At 47.3% G+C, this 22,397-nt stretch overlaps 1 long non-coding RNA gene and 1 pseudogene across 1 annotated transcript; both read left to right on the top strand.

Annotated features, from left to right (window-relative positions):
- The first annotated feature begins 509 nt into the window (after positions 1–509).
- Positions 510–4,752, top strand: LOC144110988 (uncharacterized). Its single transcript, XR_013309960.1, has 3 exons — positions 510–556; positions 1,893–2,001; positions 4,621–4,752. It is a non-coding gene; the product is annotated as an uncharacterized LOC144110988 (long non-coding RNA).
- A 14,329-nt stretch (positions 4,753–19,081) lies between these two features.
- Positions 19,082–22,397, top strand: part of LOC144109878 (uncharacterized) — a 44,421-nt pseudogene continuing 41,105 nt past the window's right edge.

Here is a 22,397-nt window from a genome sequence, read left to right as displayed (position 1 = left end):
CTTCATGGCCTTTATTAGAGTAGGAGCTGTCTAGAAAACCACAGTGCCAGACGAAAACGCCAACGAGTGCGCTCTTTAGCCATCAATGTTTACATCGACACGACAGTATATATTAGAAGACAGCACAGACCAACCACTGCTGTGCCGGCTTATGTAGCGACAAGATGTTCTTTTCGTCGTGATCACTGTTTCAGAAACAGAAAGTCATATGCAACTATTGCTGGTTTTATGCAAGGCGTTCGCATCACATATGAACCATGCACATCTGGCACAACGCAGCTGCCCATATACTGCCAATTTGCCACGCGCTCTGTAAATTTGGTTGTCTTGTCTGTCGCTTGTACTATAGGCTACGTCTCGCATTGGCAGGTTGCCTCTAATCCGTTCTAGATATCTATGCAAAATAGTATTGACTAAATCACCGCACTCAAGGATGCGATGCGCGAACTTGAACTTTGATGTTTTAATGAGCACCCAGTTCTTGTCTCACAGCTCTTTTCTTTCAGGCTAGACATCCTAGGAGGGAGTAAAGACCAACTGACGTCTGCGATCCTAGGTATGGACTCCATCCGTCCGTCCGTCCGTCCGTCCGTCTATCCATCCATCCATTTATCGAGCCGCCGCGGTGGCTGAGTGGTTATGGCGCTCGTCTGCTGACCCGATAGACGCGGGTTCGATCCCGGCCGCGGTGGTCGAATTTCGATGAAGGCGAAATTCTAGAGGCCCGTGTGCTGTGCGATGTCAGTGAACGTTGAAGAACCCCAGGTGGTCAAAATTTGCGGAGCCCTGCACTACGGCGTCCTTCAAAGTCTTAGTCGCTTTGTGAAGTTAAACCACCAAGAACCCTAAACCGCAAAGGCGGAGACTAAAAAAATTACATTCACAATCTGCCCTGGCGACAGAGGGCAGTCAGATACACTATTCTGGACAGATCCTTTTGTAGTATGCTACCATAGGTTCACGGACTATCGCTGGTCGCTGTTTCTTAACGGGATGGAAAATGTTCCAACGTTCGAACTTCCCTACATGAGTCGCAAATGTTTGTCTTAGTGAACGCGCATCTGCATAAGTGCAAATTGAAGCGGGGCTGGATTCTGCATCGCAGAAACATCATTCACACCTTGCGCAGCCTCGATTTATACGGGAGGACGTGTTTCCAGGCTTGTTGATGCGTTACTGGAAATCGTTTTTGAGGTGCAGAAATACAGCGATGGAAAAATCGAACTTGAGCGAACGATTTACATGAACGGACATTACAAAGGTACTTTAAGTGGTGGAAATCCGCGGTATTGAGCAACGCATCTTTGTGCATCGGATGCTTGTTCTTGTTGTCGTCCTCTGTGTGAGTGGCACATACCAAGAGTGGGGGTTCAGCCAGAGAGCCTTATGCAGTGCTTGTTACGCTGTGCTAGACCAAGGCAGCAGGAAACGAAGGAGACACAGTGCTGTGTATCGTCTCCTTCGTTTCCTGCTGTCCCTGTCTTTCTGTGCTAAGAGTCCGGCGGACCTCTTGATATTCTTGTCTATGTACTTTTGTAGTGTTAGTCATTTTAATTAAGATGTAACTTACGAGCAATAACTGCCTTGTAGCAAAGAGTGTCCTAGTTTGACGCAGTCACGCAACAGGTACGTGGAAAAGAATGGGTACTTAAGCTGGCACAGACTTTTCGCGTGCGCCGGTGTTTCCTAACAACTTAGTTGTCGTCGGCACTTGGCGGACACTGGTCACTTCTGTGGGTGACTGATTTATGACGGTCATCGCGGATGAGCTCCCTGCACCACCTTTCGCTTTAAAAAAACAATGATGACTATGCGTTACTGCAGGATCTTGATCGATTTCTAAGTGCTCGTGGCATACAGTAGCACTAATACACAACTTTGAAAACACGCAGGATATGCCTACGAGAAAGGAGTCTGCACAGGCAGAAATCTGGCTGAAGCTGAAGACATTCCAGGGAAGTTTTCAGGACTGCAAACTGCTGTCCACGAGATAGGACATTTGTAAGTCCTCCTGACTGTATTAACGTTGCTTTTACGACGCTTATACGTTGGCCTATTGCATGCGCTCTAAGATGTAACCTTTACCATGTCGACAATTGTTTCCAAATTCTTCGATCTACTTCACAGCGCTCTGAGAACAGTAGGTGATAAATTATTTCTGGCGCGAGTATTGATTTAACATGATAGCAAGAAATGTGAAAGTACACTGCGAGGCTACCATGGCATGAAGTCCGGTTAACTCGCTGGCGTCAACACAGAGGTGAGGGTGCCAAATAAAGAGATTTAAAGGGAAAAGAAAAAGAAGCAAATATCACTTCTTTAAGACGATTTAATATGAACATGGGCCCACACAGAAAAGAAAAAATTGGAGGCTTATCAAGGTTAAGCCCAGTGGATGCGAAACACCCTCGGAGCGTTGTCGTCGAGCCGCATATTGAGCGCGCCGCTTGGCTAGGCGTTCTTCGCGTTCTTCATCGGTTTCCGCAGCACGCTGCAGCCTTCGTTTTGCATTCCTATTATTAACGTCCTTAGCGTTTGGAGGCATCTCGACCGCATACACGCCCGGCGCAAAGACGCTGGCACGGTTGCGGGCACAGAGACTGACGCGACGGCGGGCGCGCGCCGCTTCATCCCTGGCGTGACGTCACATATCACGTGATGCAGCAATGGTGGCGCCGCCGCCGCGTCGCGCGCGACGGCGCGAACCGAAGCGTGGAGGCCTCCGCCGGGGGACGTCGGACGGCGCGATATGAGGCCCCATCTGCAGCCGGTATGACGTCATCACGTGACGTCACATCATGTGATCTCACTTCAGGGTCAATGGTGGCCACCGCCTGGAGGCGACCGACGGCGCGATATGAGGCCCCATCTGCAGCCGATGTGACGTCATCGCGTGACGTCATGTCACGTGACCTTCAGGGTCAATGGTGGCCACCGCCGGGCGTCGCGCGAAGGCCCGAAACCTACGTTAATATGCTTCGCATAAAACGTCCACAGTGCGTCTCTCAAGTTAGCCCCTCAGGAGTATGGCCTTGATATATTCATGCAGCATACCGGTGGATGCCTTTTCCGGCGACGAATTGACAAACTGTTCCAGAATCTTGAGCGGGTTTTATTCTTAATGAAGCAGCGCTGCGCTCTAGATAGAAGAACAGTCGTTGAGTATGATTCGCGCAGCCAGTATGATTTTCTGTAAGAAGTCCATGTCTGAAAAGAGCCCTTAAATACACTGAATAATGTGTATATATGGATTTCTGTAAGAAATAATAAGAAGAAATAATCAATAATAACGTTAATAAATCAGTGTGTTTTAAGACTTTTTCAAAGGCTGACGCGTGCACAGCAAGCGAACGGATAAGCAATCATTCGAAGGCCAGGCCGGCGCTGACGTTTTACACGGAGACGTCCCGCTAAAAACCGCTTTCTGCGCTAAATTAGCGTGCATGATTTCAAGTGGCTTTATATGACATGCCGCATAGAGCTCAGAGTAATAGCTTGAGATATTGTAGGTACATTATATCCTTGTAATAACGAAAGGCCTCAAAAAAATCTTTTCGTGCACAACCGTGCACGCAATGACTGAAGCGGTTAGACACTGACTGTTCAAATAGGAAGTGCAAACTACGCGTAACTTCCTGTTAGTATCTGCGGCATCACCTTCCACCAAGTTTCACTATTCTTCCGGAAACATCTGGGCCCGCTTGCATGAAGCAGAAAAAGACTATAATCACCGGTATAATATCATTCGTAATCATCTTCGCAGTCTAAACCAACCGGGCTGTCACGGTCGCTTGTAGAAAGAAATACGATCGTACTTGTCTCAGAAGCGTATCAGGGTGTATCTGTTCGCTTGCATGAACCTAACGCAGCGCAGTCTTAATTTAGACTTGCGGATGCCAGGTACCTAGGCAGGGAATGTTGCGAATACAGGGAACGCACCGCAACGATGACATTCAGCCTGACATCGGTTAGCGGTCCCTGCTTTGGTATGTAAACATGTGGTCAGACTTCGCCATGATGGCGCTGAATAATGCGTCGCTGAAGCAAATGGGATGTCGGCAAAAGGCCTGAGTGGTGGCTAGGAGCGTTCCGGCTGTCGTTAATACGCTGACGTTCGTAGAAGAATAAGCAACCCATGAGATAAGAACAACTGAACTGAAGACAGGTTACAGAAAGGTTCGATATATACAAGGTTCGTTTTGCGACTGCCGATTTCGTGGTTGTCTCGTGGCTCCCACGGTCTCAGCCTCCAGAGGCCTCCCCCTTGCCACTCGAGGGCTCCGGCGTTGAGAGATTCTCTCCAGAAAGAACAGCATTGCGTGGCGCAGCGGTACGCAGGGCGCATGCGGTCGTAAAAAAGTCCGAATATTTCCGCGTAAAGCGGGGAATTAGTCTTAGGGGTCGACGCACGGAAAACCGCCGTTCTACGTAGCATAACGCTCACAACACATACAAGCCAGCTCGGCGACTGCGAGCCACGCCGAAGGAAACTACAAATATGACAGGAGGCGAGCTGTGTTTCTCTGTCGGTGTTCGTGTGCGCTCGCTTGTTGGTTGACTGCCGTCCCATCTCTCTCAAAACGACTCGCCCTCATTCTGACTGACATTTTTATTTTCCAGACTGGGCTCCAGTCACGATGGTGAAAAGGACTCAATGAAATGCCTTCCGAAAGATGGCTACATGATGAGCCCACATGCTAGAGGCGATCGTGGTTACGAACTTTCGCCCTGTAGCAAGTCCGCAATATCTAAGCATTTGCAGTAAGTTGCCGCAGAAGCGGCGCATTATCCTATATAAACACGAATATAGTACTGCATGTGCTCGGGTTGGCCCGGAAGCCCGGGCCTCGCTTGCTGGCCGCGCCAGTAAATGCTTTATTTTTCCTATCCATGGCCGAGCACGGGCCGGTACATATAAGGGCTCTGCGCGGCATTTGATTCATTATTCAGATAAACGAAAATTTTGGCATTCTAGAGGTGGAGAAGAAGTGGTGTTACCGAACGTCCAGTGTCTTGGCCACTCCCCCGTAGTGAGTATGTGCCAGCATTATTTGAGGCCAACCAACCAATCCTTGTCTGCAGCTCTTTGACTTTTCTGCAGTTTTTTAATTTTGTGTGCGAACCGTGTCCTCGTCATCTTTCGGGATGGCGGGCGCACATCCCCTGCGCCCTCCCATCGACGCCGTCAAGAAGACTGCGGCTCTTCCAGCTGGCAACTACAGTGCCACGAACGTCGCTGATGTGGAGCTTCCCGATTCGTCTGATGAATCCACGGTGACAGACGTGAAATCTGACCGCAGCAGCTTCGCGCTTGTTGAGTCGCGCCGCCTGAAAAGGAAGTTACGCCGGACATCAACAGCGGGTGAGTTGCCTACACAAGGCTGTTGACAAGCCAGGAGTTTTCTTAGTGGCTTTCGTTCCTACAACGCAGACGGCTAATCTCAACACAAATAAGAGACAGCGGCCAAGCTATTTTCTCGACCAGGTGTTTCCGGGACAAGTCTGTGAAGTAAGAATTAATGCATGGAAGGATGTCCTGACCGTAGATGTTGAATCTGAGGCATCTTTGGACAATCTGTAAGAAACTGGTGTCCTCAGTGGTATGGCGGTCCGCTTCTACGTTGATCACGGGAAACGGACTAGAACTAGAGTTATCGCCGATGGTGACCCGGAGGTAGATGACAAGGACCCCCGGACGCTGATTAATTCTACGGCCCGGATAGCTGACATTCGTCGGTTCGGGCGATCCATGTGTCTGAAGTTAGTTTTTGAAACTGGCTCTCACCCGTCCCACGTCAAGGTGGGCTATGTGAGGCATCCTCTCCGCCTGTATGTTCCAATGCCTGTTCAGTGTGACAAGTGCAAGTAGATAGGACATGTGAGTGCTGTTTGCAAAAATGAGGTTTCCTGCCTTCGCTGCGGCGGGATGCATCAACATCACACCAGCAAGACGGAGACCATAAAGTGCGCCAACTGCTCGCGTATCCATGAAGCAACAGTTAAGGACTGCCCTAATATAAAAAACGACAGAATCATCTTGAAGAAGATGGTGGAGGACAATTCGACCCACGAAAAAGCGGCTGTGCGTATTCGTCGCCGCCAACATCGCTCCCGGCGCCGTCGTCTGGATCCACACAAAACAATTAGTCTAGCTGCACCAACGTCGCAGCAAGTATCAGCTCAGCTGGCACCGCAGAATGAGCCTAAAAATGATAACAATACGGCCGCGGCAGAGTCCCATGTTACCGCAGTGGCTCAGCCCCATGCTGTTGTGTTATCAACTTCATCTGATGCTGAATGGACTGCTCTGCTATCCAAGGCCATCGACATGGGACGACCGAGACTCGTTGCCGCTCAAACTCACGCTGCTGAAGCCTGTAGGTAAGGATGTGAGCATTATGTTAAAATGGCTTGTGTGCTCAATGCACGTGCTACTTTCAGGCAATAACACGCCAACAGCAAGGATTGTTGTGCAGTTTCTGGACGCACTTGATTGAGTTATTCATTATGCCACTACTAAAATCCACCTCGTCTGTAACAATGCAAGTGCGCCGCACTGCGGTGGTGCAATGGAATGCCCGAGGCCTACGCGGACGTCTGAGTGACTTCCGGCAACGCGTTCACAAGTACCGCTACCCTCTGCTTATTGTATGTGAGCCCAACATTCCGGCTTCTTTCCGCCTTTCTAGATATGTGCTGCTCTGGTCTCGCAAACAAGACGAAACAAGCAAAATGTTAGTTTGCATACGCCAAAACACTACGCACGTCAGCCAAGTCCTATAGCCACACAACACAAACCAATACATCTGCTTGACAGTGACGCTAAAGGGACGGGTCACCTGTGTATTCGGTGGCTACATTCAACCTAAAGATGCCATTGATACTTCGTACCTTATTTCAGCTATCCAGAGCTGCACAGCTCCTCATATAATAGTTGGCGATTTTAATGCTCACCACCCTCAGTGGTGAGGTGCTGTTACGAATAACCGAGGCAGGAACCTGTTTGACGTTATGCACTCCCAGAATTTCGTGAATATCGACGATGTTTCCCCCACGTTTCAGCGTGGCACATCGTACAGCAGCTGCTTAGATCTGGCGTTTGTTTCAGCAAGTCTTCACTATTACATCAGCTGGTGCAGTGACGTGGAAACACATTGGATTGACCACATTCTAACGTATGTATGCGTCCAAGTGGTACGCACCTACTACTTCGTCTCGCGGGCGATATAAAGACTAGCCTGCCTTTAGGACGTCCGTGGAGACTTCCTGTGTTGACCTCACGTCACCGTCTAAAATAGAAGGCCTGATTACGTCCTCCCTCGGTGAGAACACGCGGTATACATGCGCGCCTACTCCGGGATCTTCTATTGATGGGGAGTTCGAGAGAATGCGCGCAGTCCATCGGCGCGCCCAAAGGAAATACAGAACTAAGTTCGTGTATGATCTCGGCATTTGTCACCGAGCTCAACGACGAATAAAGGGCCACCTCGCGAGATTAGGGAGACAAAGTTGGAGGCAGTTCTGTTCATCGCTGGGCCCTCGAAAACCGCTGTCGCGTACATGGCATGTAGCCAGGAGCTTGCGTTCACCCCCACACGAATGGTATCTTTTCCATGCCCTGTCCCTTTACCAGCGCCGTAATAATGTAGACGTAGCAGACGAATTCTGCAAATTGGTCGTGCCCACAATCATTTTGCAAAATTCTTCTGCTACCTCTACAACGCCGGTAGCATCAAATGGTTAGGAGGCTTTTGTGCCACCTCCATCGGGCGACCACTACGGCATGCTATTCACGATGCCTAAACTAGAAGCTGCTCTTTCCTCGTGTAGGCGTTCACCTACACCTGGTCCTCGCGGGTTTTTTTACGTGTCTCTCTCTCTCACCATGGCATGGAAGGCCGAACAGTACTGCTCAGTTACTACAATGATACATGGGACTCCAGAATTGTTAAAGAACACTGGAAGATCAGCCGCCTGCTTGCTCTTTTTGAAGCCTGGAAAGCCTCCTTATGAGCTTACCTCTACCGACAAGCTGCACGAGCAAGCTGCGTCGGTAAGGTAATGGAGCGAATGGTGCTGGTGTGGCTCGAATGGTTTTAGAGCAGAATGTTTTCTATCCGGACATGATTACTGGGCTTCGGCGGGGACGTTCTTCGATTGACAGCGTAATCTTCACTTCACTTCACTTTATTTCCTTAAAGACCCTCGTGTGAGGGTATTACATAAGGGGTGGGACACATATAGATTAACAACAGAAAAAGTACACAAAACTTGAACGAGTTATACAAAGAAAAATGATTATCGTGATGCAAGCAAACGCGTAATTTGGTTAAGAAACATAGTTTGGCATGTGATGGCAGCAAGTTCATGGGGAAGGCCGTTCCAGTCGCTAGCAGTTCGGGGAAAGAATGATGAAGAAAAAGTTGTTGTGCGTGCTCGTGGCCGAGATGCCTGCTGCTGATGTCCGGTGCGAAGAGAAAAGCGCGGTGGGGGAGGGCAGATATAGGGTTCCTGTGATAGCTCGGAATAAAAGAATTTATGAAATAGGGATAAAGTAGCAATGTGGCGACGAAGTGCAAGAGTAGGTAGATTGGACTGCGATTTCAGAGCTGATATGCTGATATCAAAAGAGTATGAGGAATGAATGAATCTAGTTGCCCTATTTTGAACTGATTCAAGTGAGTTAGTAAGGTATACTTGTTTCGGAGACCAGATGGGCGATGCGTATTCTAATTTTGATCGAACTAGTGATTTGTATGCGAGTAGCTTAACATGCTGGGGGGCAGAGTGGAGATGACGCTTTAAGAAGCCAAGCGTTTTGTTAGCAGATGAAATAATGTTCGCGATATGGCTATTCCACGTGAGGTCATGACTAAGATGAACACCGAGATATTTATATGATTGGACAGGGTCGATAGGAACGTTAGAGATAGAGTAGGGGAACAGGAGAGGATTACTGCGACGGTTGAAAGATATATACTTGCATTTGTTTATATTAAGTGTCATTAGCCAGTCGTTGCACCAGTTTTGTACCAGATTTAGGTTATCTTGTAGGGATTGCTGGTTAACGGAGTCAGTAACTTGTAAATAACGCAATCGTCAGCAAACATCCGAATATGGCAATCTAATTTCAGAGGTAGGTCGTTAATATAAATTAGAAACAAAAGAGGCCCTAGGACGGATCCTTGGGGCACACCTGAGGAAACTGGTAATAAGTTAGACATTTGATTATTAATGACGACTGATTGGGAACGGTGAGTCAAAAATCCTTTTATCCATGCTAGTATGTCAGGATACAAGCTTAGGCAGGAAAGTTTCAGAAATAGGCGGTTGTGGGGTACCTTGTCAAAAGCCTTAGCAAAGTCGAGGAAGATTGCGTCGGTTTGGAGGTTAGCGTCAAGGTTGGCATGCAGGTCATGAACGAAGATAGCTAATTGCGTTTCACAGGAGTATCCTTTACGAAATACGTGTTGTGATGAATGGAAGAAATTATTTGAGTCCAGAAACTGCATTGTTAAAGAGTAAATGACGTGTTCCATGAGCTTGCAGGGTATGCTGGTTAGTGATATGGGGCGGTAGTTAAGTGGCGAATCTTTTTTACCCGACTTGTGGACTGGAACGACCTTCCCCACTTTCCAGTCGTGGGGTATGATACCCGTTAAAATGGACTGCGCGAACAGTAAGCATAAGAACTTGGCAGATGCATGGCGAGTGTTCTTTAGGACTTTTGTGTTAATTCCATCAATGCCGGTGGATGAAGAAAATTTTAATATATCTATTAGAAGGGATATGCCGGCTTCTGCGAACGTAACGGCTGGCATTGCAGTTGTGGGGTCATTGGTTGTCATGAGGGGTGGTGGTTCTTGTTCTTTAGTGAATACAGATGCGAAGGCAGAATTAAATATGTTAGCGCACTCAAAGTCCGAAATAACACGTCCAGAATTGTCAGTCAGGGTAACAACGCGCGAAGATTGGGGATTTAGAAGCTGCCAGAATTTAGTCGGGTTATTTGTAAGTATATTTAGCAAGTCGATATGATAAAAGGAACATTTAGCGTTTTTTAGTGCGACCAAATACGCCTTTTCAGCACCGTAATATTTTTCCCATGCGCAGTCTGCTCTGCTCAGTTTGGCACTTCTGAAGAGGCGTTTCTTTTTATTTTCTAATCTTCCAAGAGTCTTGGTGAACCATGGTTTGTGGTGGTTAGCGCGGAAGCTGCATTTGGGGATATATTTGTTAGTCAATTCATTCATTTTGTGCTTAAACATTGACCAGTTTGTGTGGATGTCTTGTTCGTCAAATGATTCCTGATAAGATGGAAAAAAGGCCTCCAATTCCGCGTTGAAGGCCTCATAGTTTCCTTTGTTGTAAAGAGAAATTGTTTTTTGGGAAGTTTCTTTTGTCATTGGAGAGAAGTTAAAGCATGCATGAATAACTTTATGATCGCTGATTTCACGGAGGTAAGTGATAGCGTTGAGGCTGTCGGGGTAGCTAGATAGTATGAGTTCAAGAATGTTAGCAGTATCTCCGGCGATGCGTGTAGGCTGTGTTACTAGTTGCGCTAGGTTAAAGTTTAGGCAGACATCCATAAATTCACGGGATTCATCCTGTCTAAAAACAGGTTGATGAGGAGTAGACCAATTTATGCCAGGATAGTTGAAATCTCCAAAAAGGAGGATGTGTGCCTTAGGGTGTCTAGTTTTAAGTTCGTTTAAAATGTTCTGCAGTTTACGGGGGAATTCGGGGCTATTATGAGGGGGTCTGTAACAAACTCCAATTAATATAGATACTGGTGTGGCTCGGCAAAGGAGCCATAGTATTTCGAGGTCTGATGTGATGTTGATGTGGGAACACTGTAACTGATTGCTTGTAGCAATAAGAAAGCCACCCCCCCGAGAGCTAGTGCGATCAGCACGAAAAAGATTAAAGTTTGGTAAGTTGCAAAGAACTTCAGCGTCGCTTATACTATCAGTCAGCCATGTCTCTGTGAAAACGAGCAGATTGCTGCCCGTTGAAGACACGAGACCGGACAGAAGATCGGTCTTTGAAAGCAGGCTGCGTATATTGGTATAGATAACCGACAGACAAATATTCTCTCGAGGGGTGGTATAGCAAATATTAGATTTGTGACGGTGGCGAGATAAGCGCTAAGCTATTTCTGTAACCGTTTCTGTGGCAGCATCAAAGGTGTAGCGTTTTTTTCCGAGAAAAAGTGTCTTGTACCGCAGGGAGAACGGTCCGGTTTCTGCTTTTGCAAACGCGACAAGGTGTTTGCGTGCTTTTCGAACAGCAAGGGAAAAGTCTTCTCCGATGCTAAAATCGGTGCCCTTCAACTTGGGTCCCTCTGAGAGGATAGTTTCTTTTGTTTTAGAGGACAAAAATTTTACTATAATCGACCGTCGACGGCCTTCCTCATAGCGGCCCAAACGATGTGCACGCTCAATTTGACTTGTGTCCAAGGTTATCTGTAATTTGTCCTGACAATGGTGGATTATTAATTCTTCCGATTCAACGAGCGTTTCGCGCGAATTAGAATCCGAAAGGCCATAGAATATCAAATTGTTACGGCGTGACCTATTTTCGGTGTCATCTAACCGAGCTTCAAGGTTAGTAACAAGAGCAGCAGTCTTAGCGGAGACAGATTGGGCAGATTGTAGATCGGTTTTGAGAGTAGAGAAACCCCGGGAAACACTTTTTAGGTCAGCTACGCGCTTACTCAAATCAGAAATTGTTATGTCAATAGAACGCATCTGACGCTTAAGGTCGTGTACATCGGTTATTATTTGGTCTTGACCAGTTGACAATGTCTCCAGCTTAGCAAGAATACGGTCCAATTTATCAGGACCAGGATTCGTCTCAATATCGCCCGACAAGAGCAGGAGGGATTTTATGACACCAAAACATTCATCAGCGACAAAAATGCAACACTGCAGGCTCGGCAGCTGTAGCAGACAGTAGTTACTAGTTTTTTTTTGCAAAAAGGCAATATGGTTTACTGACCTGCATTGCGAAAATCAGTGGATGAGTAGGCTGCGTCATGGCACAGCTACCGAGCCCACAAAGCGCGGGCGGGAAGCGGTGCTTCTTATGCGCTGGCAGGAACGATGTTGTCGCTGCCGCTTGTGCTTTCCATCCGGTGTCGATGATCCAGTGAGGGGGCGCGGCTTTTATCGACGCTTCCGAGGCGCCCAAAGCAAAGGTTCGGTTGTTCCCATTGTAGAATGGCATTTCCAGCTCTGGTAGGACGACCCACGAAAAGTTGAAGAGTGCTGGCAAGACGTATGCGAAGGTAGGCACGAGCACCTGCATAGCGAAAATCAGTGGATGAGGAGGCTGTGTCATGGCACAGCTACCGAGCCCACCGCATATCGAAAGTGGAACAGGAAAAACGTAGTCGCAGACGCGTCGCTGCTGACTTCTTAGACATCAAAGGAGCCTACGATAACGTACTTCATGGCGCCATCTTCGATGCCCTTGATGACATGGGCGTTGGCGGTCGGATGTACTCGTGGATTGTGAGCTGCCTGAACGGTCGATTCGTTTACTTGTCTACGCCTGATGGAGAGACTACATGTCGTGCCGTGGATTGTATCGTGCTGTGGTTTGCCGTGGAGTACATCAGGCAGGAGTTCTCAGCCCAACAGTATTTAAAGTTGATTTGATTGGACTGGCGAGTGAACTTCCCTCTCACATTCACATCAGTGCCTATGCTGATAATATCTGCATCTGGGCTTAGGGTTCGACACGCCCGCAAATGCGCGCAAGATCACAAAGTGCCGTGTCATCTAGTTCAAGGCACCTGCGGCGTCACGATTTGCACTTAGCAGCTGAAAAATGTGTCGTGGTCGCATTCACGCGCAAGTCAGTCTGCTTCCACCCGGTAACACTTTAAGGTGTTGCAATACCATACGTCTCCCAACACAGATTGTTGGGCATTATCGTTGACTGCGTTCTGTCATGATAGAGGCATATAAATATGTTCTAAAAAAGGCACTCTTTTTTGCCATGTCCTTCGCTTCGTATCAGGTATGAAATGAGGCCCAACGGAGCGCTCCTTGCTAAGACTTTACTATACTCTCTTTATAGGCTACGTTCGTTACAGCCTTCCTGTACTCTGTACCACGAGCATTTTCTGCTCGCGGACATTATAGACTGTTCAAGCACAGGCGCTCAAAATATGCCCCTGATTACCACATTGTGCCTCGAACAAAGGCACGATTGAGGAATCTCGTGCCACCCGCTGACGAAGACTTTTGATGAGCGACCAGACAGCAGTTTTGCACGTGAACTGCGCTGCCATCAATCCGAATTGCCATCATACTATGCCCTGCAGCATCATCCCTTGCAGCCACCAGGGATGATGGCTCAGCCTTCAGTATGCCTGAACGTCCCTGGCATTCTAAAGAAATCCGTGATGCCGGTTAGCGCACTGTAGCAACTTGCTCTTGCCCACATCTGGTCAGAATACCGAAACTGTGTACACGTATACACTGATGGATCTGCGTCACCAAAGCCATCGATAGCAGCTTAGGTAATTCCCGCTCAGCAGATGACCCGGAAATTCATTTCAAGACACAATTCTACATCAACCGCTGGAGAGCTTGCGAGCCTTCAGGAAGCGATTCTCCGCAGTTGCAGAGAACCGCCCCAGGAGTGGTGAATTTTTACAGACTCTAAACCTGCGATACAAATTTTCGAATGCCTCCTATGCCACATCGCCTACCAAGCTCTGGCTCTCGATTACACTAGAATCCTGTCATCTGCTCAGGGAAAAGGCCATCGTGTAGTTTTCCAATTGATCCCTTTACACTGCGGACTCGATGGAAATGAGACCGTTGAAGCTGAAGCAAGGAGCCTCTTCAGCAGTGGCCTGCGCACAGCTGTGCCGTTCTCTAGACCGGACACCACCTGTCTCCTTTCAGGATCTATGAGGAGTGCGACGGCTAGATACTGGGCCCTGCCAGGCACTCGACATATGCGCCTTAAACGGGTAAATCCGCGAATGATCTGTTCTATTCATCGCGGAATACCATGCTCTATTGTGTGCGTAATTCATAGGTTACGTTTAATAGTCGCCTTCACGCGCAAGTACTTGCACTTAATTGGACAAGCGGACTCCCCGAACGTACTACATGTGGCGTAATAGAGAATATAATGCACGTTTTAGTGGCGTGCCCAGCATATGCACGACAGAGACTCATGCTGCATCTGCTTTCAAGTGTCTTGACAGCAGGCCCCTCTCGGAGGATTTTATCCTCGCCGCCTGGCCAGATAGTTCGCAAACTCTACAGACAACGCGACAGTTCTCACGCTTTTTAAGCGATACGGGCCTTGATTCGCGTTTATGATGTTAGAAAGAGTGCGTTGTGTTTTTTTTTGCCTTTTTTCATCTGCCTATTCCCATCATCATCATCATCCCCATCGTGATTCTCTTTTTTCTCCTCTTCCGGCTCAACAGTGCAGAGTAGCAGGCCAGACATTCATTTTTGCGGCCCACCTATCTGCCTTTCCCGTCAATAAACGCTCCCTCTTGACATTCTAGAAAAGAGACGCATAAACTAACTCCGTATTGTTGACAGGAAAATGAATTACTCAGAGCTTATTTACTCATCTTGGGTGTCTACTATAGTTGCACTTCTGCCACCACGGTGTCTCAATGGTTAGGTGCTCGGCTGCTGACCTTAAAGAAGCGGGTGCAATCCCGGCCGATGCGGCGCATTTCGATAGAAGTGACATGCTAGAGGGCCATGTGCTTTGCGATGTCAGTCCATGTGAAAGAATCCCAGCTGGTAGTAATTATTCGGAGAAATACACTAAAGCGCCCCAGATTGAGTCGCTTTGTGACGTTAAACACCATAAAACGTCCAGTTGCATGTTCCTGACAATAGAAAAATTGCAAACAATGCGAAATTTTCTTCAACTGTTGCCCGTAACGTTGCAGAAATTAAAGGATACCGGCGCTAAACTTTTCTAGTGGTTTATTTTTCAATCATTACTGTACTTTTACTCGACGCAGAATGAGCGAAATCTGCTTTTAAGACCGAGTTAAATCCGATACAAGTGAAGACGTTAAAAATAGAAAGCGCAAAATTCAACAACTGGCGTTCTTAGTGCAGCGTTGAAACGTTTCCACACGGCTCATTTGCACAAATGAGTTTGCTTACTTAAGGACTGCCCAGCGCTGGCTGGGGCTGTTTATCTATGAGCGAACCCATGCTTTGGGATCTGCTCCACGATAATCTTTGACTGTGTGCCCTTTCCACCTCTCCACCTTAAAAAAAACACACCTCTACGCTATGAAAAAAGATCTTCACAGAGGGGCGTATTTGTCTTCAGACAGTTCGGCCCTTCAAACATATGCTGCGCAACAAAGAGGCACTTTTCCTATTCGTCTTCAGAAAAATGCGGGCAGTGCGCGCACGAATTCAACCGACGAAATTATGTTCATTAAGAAAGGAAAACGCCGTTTCTACTGTGTCGAGACGTTCCAATATTTATACGTCACGTGCGAGAAAAAATGGCAGATGAAAAACCTAGAGGAAACCCACTTCCTTCGGATCTGAGCACTTGCGGAACATTCCCAGACGAGATAACTTTGCAAAAAGCTTAGCGGGGTACCCGACTTAACCTCTCCTACCTTTGTGCTTACGACACCAATTTTAGTGTGAAGGCATTAGAAGGCTGCTCAGAAAAAAAATGTGTAGTCAGCCATAAAGTTCGCCCATTGGCGGCCGGGGGTGGCGTCACCAGACCATAAGTGAAGTCGCGTCCTATAATCAATTGCTTCAATTGCTACTCTTTTGTCAAGGAGTAAAATGGCTAGCTGTGCTTGTGATTTTTTTTTAATGTTACTTCGATTTGAGCAGCATTGTGAGCCACTTCATTACATGTGTAGCAGAGGACTACTTGTATTCAGTCTGGTATTAACCTGTCAAGCTGCAGGAGGAGTGGGCCTGGGGACGAACCGAAGAGCGCCTCACGTTGACCTTGGCGGGCCGGGCCCACGCTCAGCAGGGCCGTTATATAGCGAGAATGGTATAGGCCGGGGCTTGAAGCCATGGACCCGAGCAGTGCTCGGGCTCTGAGGCTCGTGCTCGGCCCGGTTTCGAGCCGGCCCCGGGCCTCCGAATGGGCCGAACTCAGGCCTCAGAATGCGGCCCGTGCAGTGCTTCTATGCGCATCAGAATCAGAATGGGCAACCGGTACCAACTCGCCTCAAGCGCATTCTTCATGCCACAATTAACCAGGCAAGCCGGTTTCTTTCTCAGCCATGGAGTGCAGAACATGACACCTCATAACCTCTGAATCTGTGTAAGATAAAGAGAACCCTGAGAAACGGCTGAGAGATGCAGCTGAGAAACAAACCCCATGGTTTGGCTGCTTTTGGCAAAGGCGGTACATGAAAATGATTGCAGTAATGTATTACGTAAGGGTAATCAGGTTTTGTTCCTTCACTGAAATCTGATCTACCTTGAAAGTCTTTCCTAAATAGACCGAAATATCTTGAGTGCTTGACCGATTCGGTCTCACTCTAGCAATTAGTAGCCGTCCTGATCACTTTAAATGGTAGAACGACAGCATCAGAAGGACCGTCGTCCAGGGTTCGATACCCGGACTAGAATGCATTTTCCTTCTACAGCGAAGCTCCTGGGAACTCTAGAGCTTTCCTTCGTAGCCGTACGGCAGCGCTCAAGTGGATGCCAATGAGTGATTACTTTACATTGATAACTTTTCTTAACTGATTGCGTTATTTACACTAGGATCATAAGGAAGAAATACTGACATTCAATTTTTCTTAAGCTTTTTTTTACTTTAACTCCTTTCCATTTTGTTCCAGGTCGCAGTCTTCATACTGCTTGAGGCAACATGATACTGCTACAATTGCTTCATTCCCCAACCTCACAATGCTAGTAGGAAAAGTGTTGAAAGGATTGGATTTCTGCAGAGCCTTCTTCCGGGACGACAAGAATGTTATTCATATTCAGGTAGAGATTTATTCTTTGCAATACAAATCCGAAATATTGCTTTCAGCAAAATATCTAAAGTAATATAAATACAGCTTCAGAAGAAGCACCCGGAAATTCCTTTAGAGGAGAAATATAAACAATATACGAGCTCGTTCTTTTATATAATAAACAGAGGTTGATATTTTTGAAAATCGCTGGGGAGACAGACATTGTAATGCACAACAACATACCAAGTTATAATAGGTAATGACACGCAAAAAATTACTGATTAAAACAATAAACAAAGGCGTGTGCTGTTGTCGGGACACAGTGACAGCTGTTACACTTCGCCTCGTGTGCAACGTTCTTTCCTTACTGACATAATTTTCATTGTGCATTACTGCGCGTGAACCGTTGAGTAGTCACAGCCATAGTCCACATGCTATTGCGTTAATGTTTTTATTCAAGTCGCTCAGCCACAGAGTCATGTATAATAGGCATATTTACTTGGCCGTTAGTACGACGCCTTTTCGTGTCGCGGAGTACAGTCGCTGTGGTACAAAAATACATTGGGCACCTCGCCCCGGTTTCCTAAACTCCATAGGAGCGCTAGGAAAATTCCTCCCTTCACTCCCCGATAACACTGGCAGAGGTACACGCAGCAGACAGTATGTTCTCAAGAAACACTGCCCCGGAACGAGACAAGATTACAAACGGCATAATCAGGAACCTCAGCACCGCCAACTGACGGACCTAGCTACGTACAACAACGAAGAACTGTGACAGAAGGGCCAGTTCCCGTCGACTTGTAAACACGTGGACATCATCACTACACCTCAGACAGGAAAGCCTCCGGCTGTACTCCCTATCCAATCTGCCTAACTTCTTGCCTGGGAAAGCTCTATGAACGAGTAATCTATCTGAGGCTTCAAAATTGCATAGACGAAAACAACCTATTTCATTCCTGAATGCTTGGCTTCCGCAAAGGACTCTGCATACATGCTGGCTCCCTCGACATTAAAGAAGTGATGAAAGGCATCCCCAAACAAGGCGAAAACCTTCTCCTCGTAATAGAATTGAAAGGAGCATTCACCAATATTGGCCAGCACACCATATTATAAGAATTAAAAATTATCAACTGCGGTGACAAAATCTTCAACTATGTGAAGGTCTTCCTCAACATCCCACAGCTACCGAAGGAATTGGAGAGATCCGGTCTCCCACGGTACCCATGCCCAACAAAGGCGCGCCGCAGGGCGCTGTAGTTTCTCCAATGCTTTTCAACATAGCAATACTCAAGTTAGCCAAAAAGCTACTAGCCCACGAATATACCGGCTTCACCTTCTATGCGAACCACATCATTGTATTGGCTACACATAGATCCTTGGCGCAGAAGGAAAAGCTCTGCAAGCAGCTATAATTGGGACCGAAGAATTTGCCGAAGAGAGCGGCCTTCACTGCTCTCCGGACAAATCCGAACTTATCAAGCTTTAGAGGAAAAATCACAAGTCCCCGGGTGAAATCAATCTCTACCTGAGAAACCAAAAAAGTGAGGAAAAAGAGAGGATCAGAGTTTTGAGGCTGTTATACAAAGGAATCTGAGAGCGGATTATACAATCAAAATTATCTAGGCCACGATCAACCAAATATCAGTAACGACTAAACGGGTAACCTGACATCGGAAAGGGATGACGGAGGAAGACACCCTCCGCCTAGTCCAATGCCTAGTCGTCAGCAGGATTACCTACGGGTAAAATCATTGATAGAAGGGCTATTCATGCCATCATAAGGTGAGTATATAAAACTGCTCTAAACATCCCACCAAAGACATCAACGGCATGTCCTTCGGCACTTGAAGTACACAACACTTTCCAGGAGCTCAGGATGGCGGCTCTGGAGCATCACAAAAAACGCCGAACCACCGCCACAAGTGGATTGCGATCTCCTGTCAAAACTGGGACGATGGCAGGCACTACAAACTAGTGAGAGCAAGTCCCAAATTCGGACACCTGCAAGGGAGAATATCTATTTAAACCCGATACCCAGAATTACCCACCATAATGGTAGAAGGAGAGCCAGAGTCAAAGAATGGGCAAAAAACACTATCAAGAGAACCGGAAGTGCTATACTTGGACATGGGGGTGTATGCCGAGCCAGGCAGGCACTTGATTGCTGCGGTCGAGAACCAGAAGAGGCTAACCATCGGGGCTTCAATCTATGCCAAGGATCCTGCGGAAGCGGAATCTGGCCATATAGCCGTCGCCATCAAGATTCGAGGCCAAGATGAAGAGTCAGCGCACGTTGTGACGGACTTCCAAGAAGCCTGCTGGGACTACCTGGCTGGAAAAGCTCACGAAAGGGCGAGCGCACTATTAAGTGCACTCTCACACTCACACATAATTACATGGACACGTGGTTACAAAGGCCTATTCGGAAACGTGGTAGTGAATTATCGAGCACGAGCTCTCATAAACAGGTGGATCCCCATCCCTACCACACCCCCTCAAAGGACCGTATGGTGACAGGCTAGAACACTTTAGTCTAGGAAGAAATTTCACACCGCCACACAAAGAAATGTCCTTCTCGGATGTCATTTACTGCAGTTTTACAAGCACATGTGCAAGTCTTAACATTTTACACAAGGGGAGACCCACACGATGCCCAAGTTATTTTTCTTGGTGCGGAACAAGCCCACGCTCTACCTTCCATTTGGAAATGCTAGGACTAGCCTGACGGCAATTACCGCATCGTGTGGAGGTAGTGAAAGAAACAGAGAAAGAGGTGCCGTAGTGGAGCGCTCTCACGAGCAATGGGAGGAGGACCTTACCAGCGACAACCTTGACTATATTTGGATGGATGGACAGATGGACGGCTGGATGGATGGATGGATAGATTCACGGATGGACGGATGGACGGACAGACGGACGGATGAATGGATGGATGGATCAATTGATGAATGGATGGATGGGTAAATGGATGGACAGATGGACGGTTGGTTGGATGAATGGATGGATGGATGGATGGATAGTATGGCGAGAGCATAATGCGCATCCAGTGGGTGAGTGCCACGGAAGCTTTCCGGAGAGTAGCTAGCCTGGAAAGAGGAGGGCATGGCGAGAGCGTAGGAATGTGTAAACAGAGAGTGACCACCATGCAAGCCATCCGGAGCTTTGTTGCCGGAAGAGCAAAAAGGGCGGATATGGCGATAGCAGGACACATAGCACCGTTAGTGTGCTGTTGCTGTGGTTGCCGCTAAATGCGCCGTACGAAATAATCATCGGTGGCGCTGAGCAACTGGAGTAGCGGAGTGGAGAGAATAGTTGTTCGGTAACTAGTATGAGTGGAAAACTAAAAAGAGTGCACCAGAACTACAGAGACATGAAATTGCTCTCATATCGTTTTCTCAACATACAAGAAATATGAATACCCTACAAGCTGTCACTAAATCTTCTGTTACAAAGTGGTAAACGTCCTGTCACTTTTTTCTGCTGTAAGTTTCTCTAATAATTATTTCAGTGCACAAGTGAAATCTAGAAATTCGTGCTTTTTTACAAACTAATTGACTTTTGCGTAACACCTTTAATTCAGAACTCGCAACTTCAGCTCACTTGCCTGCTTTTAAGCTGCCATCCCTCCAACCGTTGCTCACTGCAGTCGACTACAGGTGCATTCACAACATTGTCTTTATCTCCGATTCCTAGCGTCTATGTACATCTTCCGACATCTAAATGAACACCTAGCTGCTAAAGCACTTCTTTCGTCTCTTGGACCGCTGTACGTCCTCTGGCAAATTCCATTACGTTGTAGCTCCGAAATCTCATCGTCCGTCTAGAGCCTCTGTATTCCCTTTCACCCTTGCAGGGCGCTGACGCGGACGCCACATACCTCGTCCTAGACGGTGCATTTCAACACTGCAGTCCTTGGTTCTGTGTCTGGAACTCATCGATCGCAAAACCTCACCCATTAGGTCACATGACCCATTTGCGGACATCTACAGTAACGTCGCAGACCCGGGGGTTCATGGCATTGACAGCTAGTTATCGTTATAATATAAATCCATAGAACAAGATCACTGATAATGTGGAATGTCACTAAAAGAAACCCGAGGCAAAATCGCACTTTCTTGAACATTTTACAACTTGCGGGTTACAGTGGAGTCGCGAACTCTTTATCACCATCACTGCAAGGGGGCCTCGTCTGCAATATAAAAAGTATTCTTGCTGATACTGCTTTGGGGAAGCATATAGATCGCTAGCCTTGAGTTGACTTTGTGGTGAGTCATTTGAAAGGAATCCACATGGCACCGATAATGTGACGCATATTTTCATCTGTGGCAGCTGATGCTTCTGAATATTTAAGACTTTCCCATTCCTTCTTCCTTCACCTGCAGTGGGCCGTAGAAAATGCAATGATGAATTCATTGTTGCCAGTGCGCTACACGCACTGATCCTCTTAATCGCTAAATCGGGTCGGTGTAGGCTGGGGTTTTACGACTTACCGATATTATTTGTGCGGAACTAGTGCTTTTTCTTTCGGCATCTCTTGCTGTACAGCTGCTTCAGGCTTGTTCATGCTGCTCTCTGTTCCAGCCATGCTGCTGATGGGCTTGCGAAAGGAAATCTAGGGTGTGGTTATGGTGAACCTAAGCAATTGCTGCTGTTCATTGGTAATGGTAAGGCTACCGAACTCCGTTGAGCGCCCGCTTTCAGATTGTACACTGGCGCTTATAACTCCATTTCTTTGCCACTGTCACGAGATTTAACAAGAGGAATCGTCTGTTGTAACAGACCCTACTAGCTGGAAGAAATAAGTGCATTTCTTATAGGACCACCTGCACGATGTGACCGTAGATGGCAGATAATTTTGGATAATTTGAGGACTTACCAGCTATTAGGCCTAGGCTGTGGGTTTTCCTCATAGCGACACAACTGACGAAGCCGTTTTGTTGCTTTTAGTCCGACGGTTTTTTCTGTTTGCATAGTTTTCTCCTTTGAATACAAAAGGCTCGCCATGTACCCCCCTTGTTATCAATGATTGCGGATAAAAATTTTATCAATCCAGCGTTGTTGCGCTTTGACATCTTGTCACTAGATGGCGCCACTGTTTAGACCTTTACCTCAGGCACGGTACGGCGCGGCAAAAAGTGTCGTGTGTACGCCATTTACAGCGTGCTAAACACATTGAGCGATGCATACGCTAGCTTACTGTGTACGCCCAACTAAAAGTGTCTGGTCTGACGACGCCGTCATCAGCGTCCGCAACAACCCCTGCAACCAGACTCGGTTGTCAGGTGCCTAAGTGGAGAGAGTGAAATTCTTTCACCTCTTTTATTTGAGAGGGGGAGACAGAGAGAGAGGACAAGGATGGCAAAGGAGAGAGAGGTATTTTCCTTTATCTAGTTTTATGGGAGATGAGGGAGAAGAAGAGAGGAAGACTGAGTGAAGGTGGGTC

This window comes from Amblyomma americanum, chromosome 11 (assembly GCF_052857255.1).
Source record: "Amblyomma americanum isolate KBUSLIRL-KWMA chromosome 11, ASM5285725v1, whole genome shotgun sequence".
Taxonomy (NCBI): Eukaryota; Metazoa; Arthropoda; class Arachnida; order Ixodida; family Ixodidae; genus Amblyomma; species Amblyomma americanum.
This window is presented reverse-complemented; position numbering and strand designations above follow the sequence as displayed.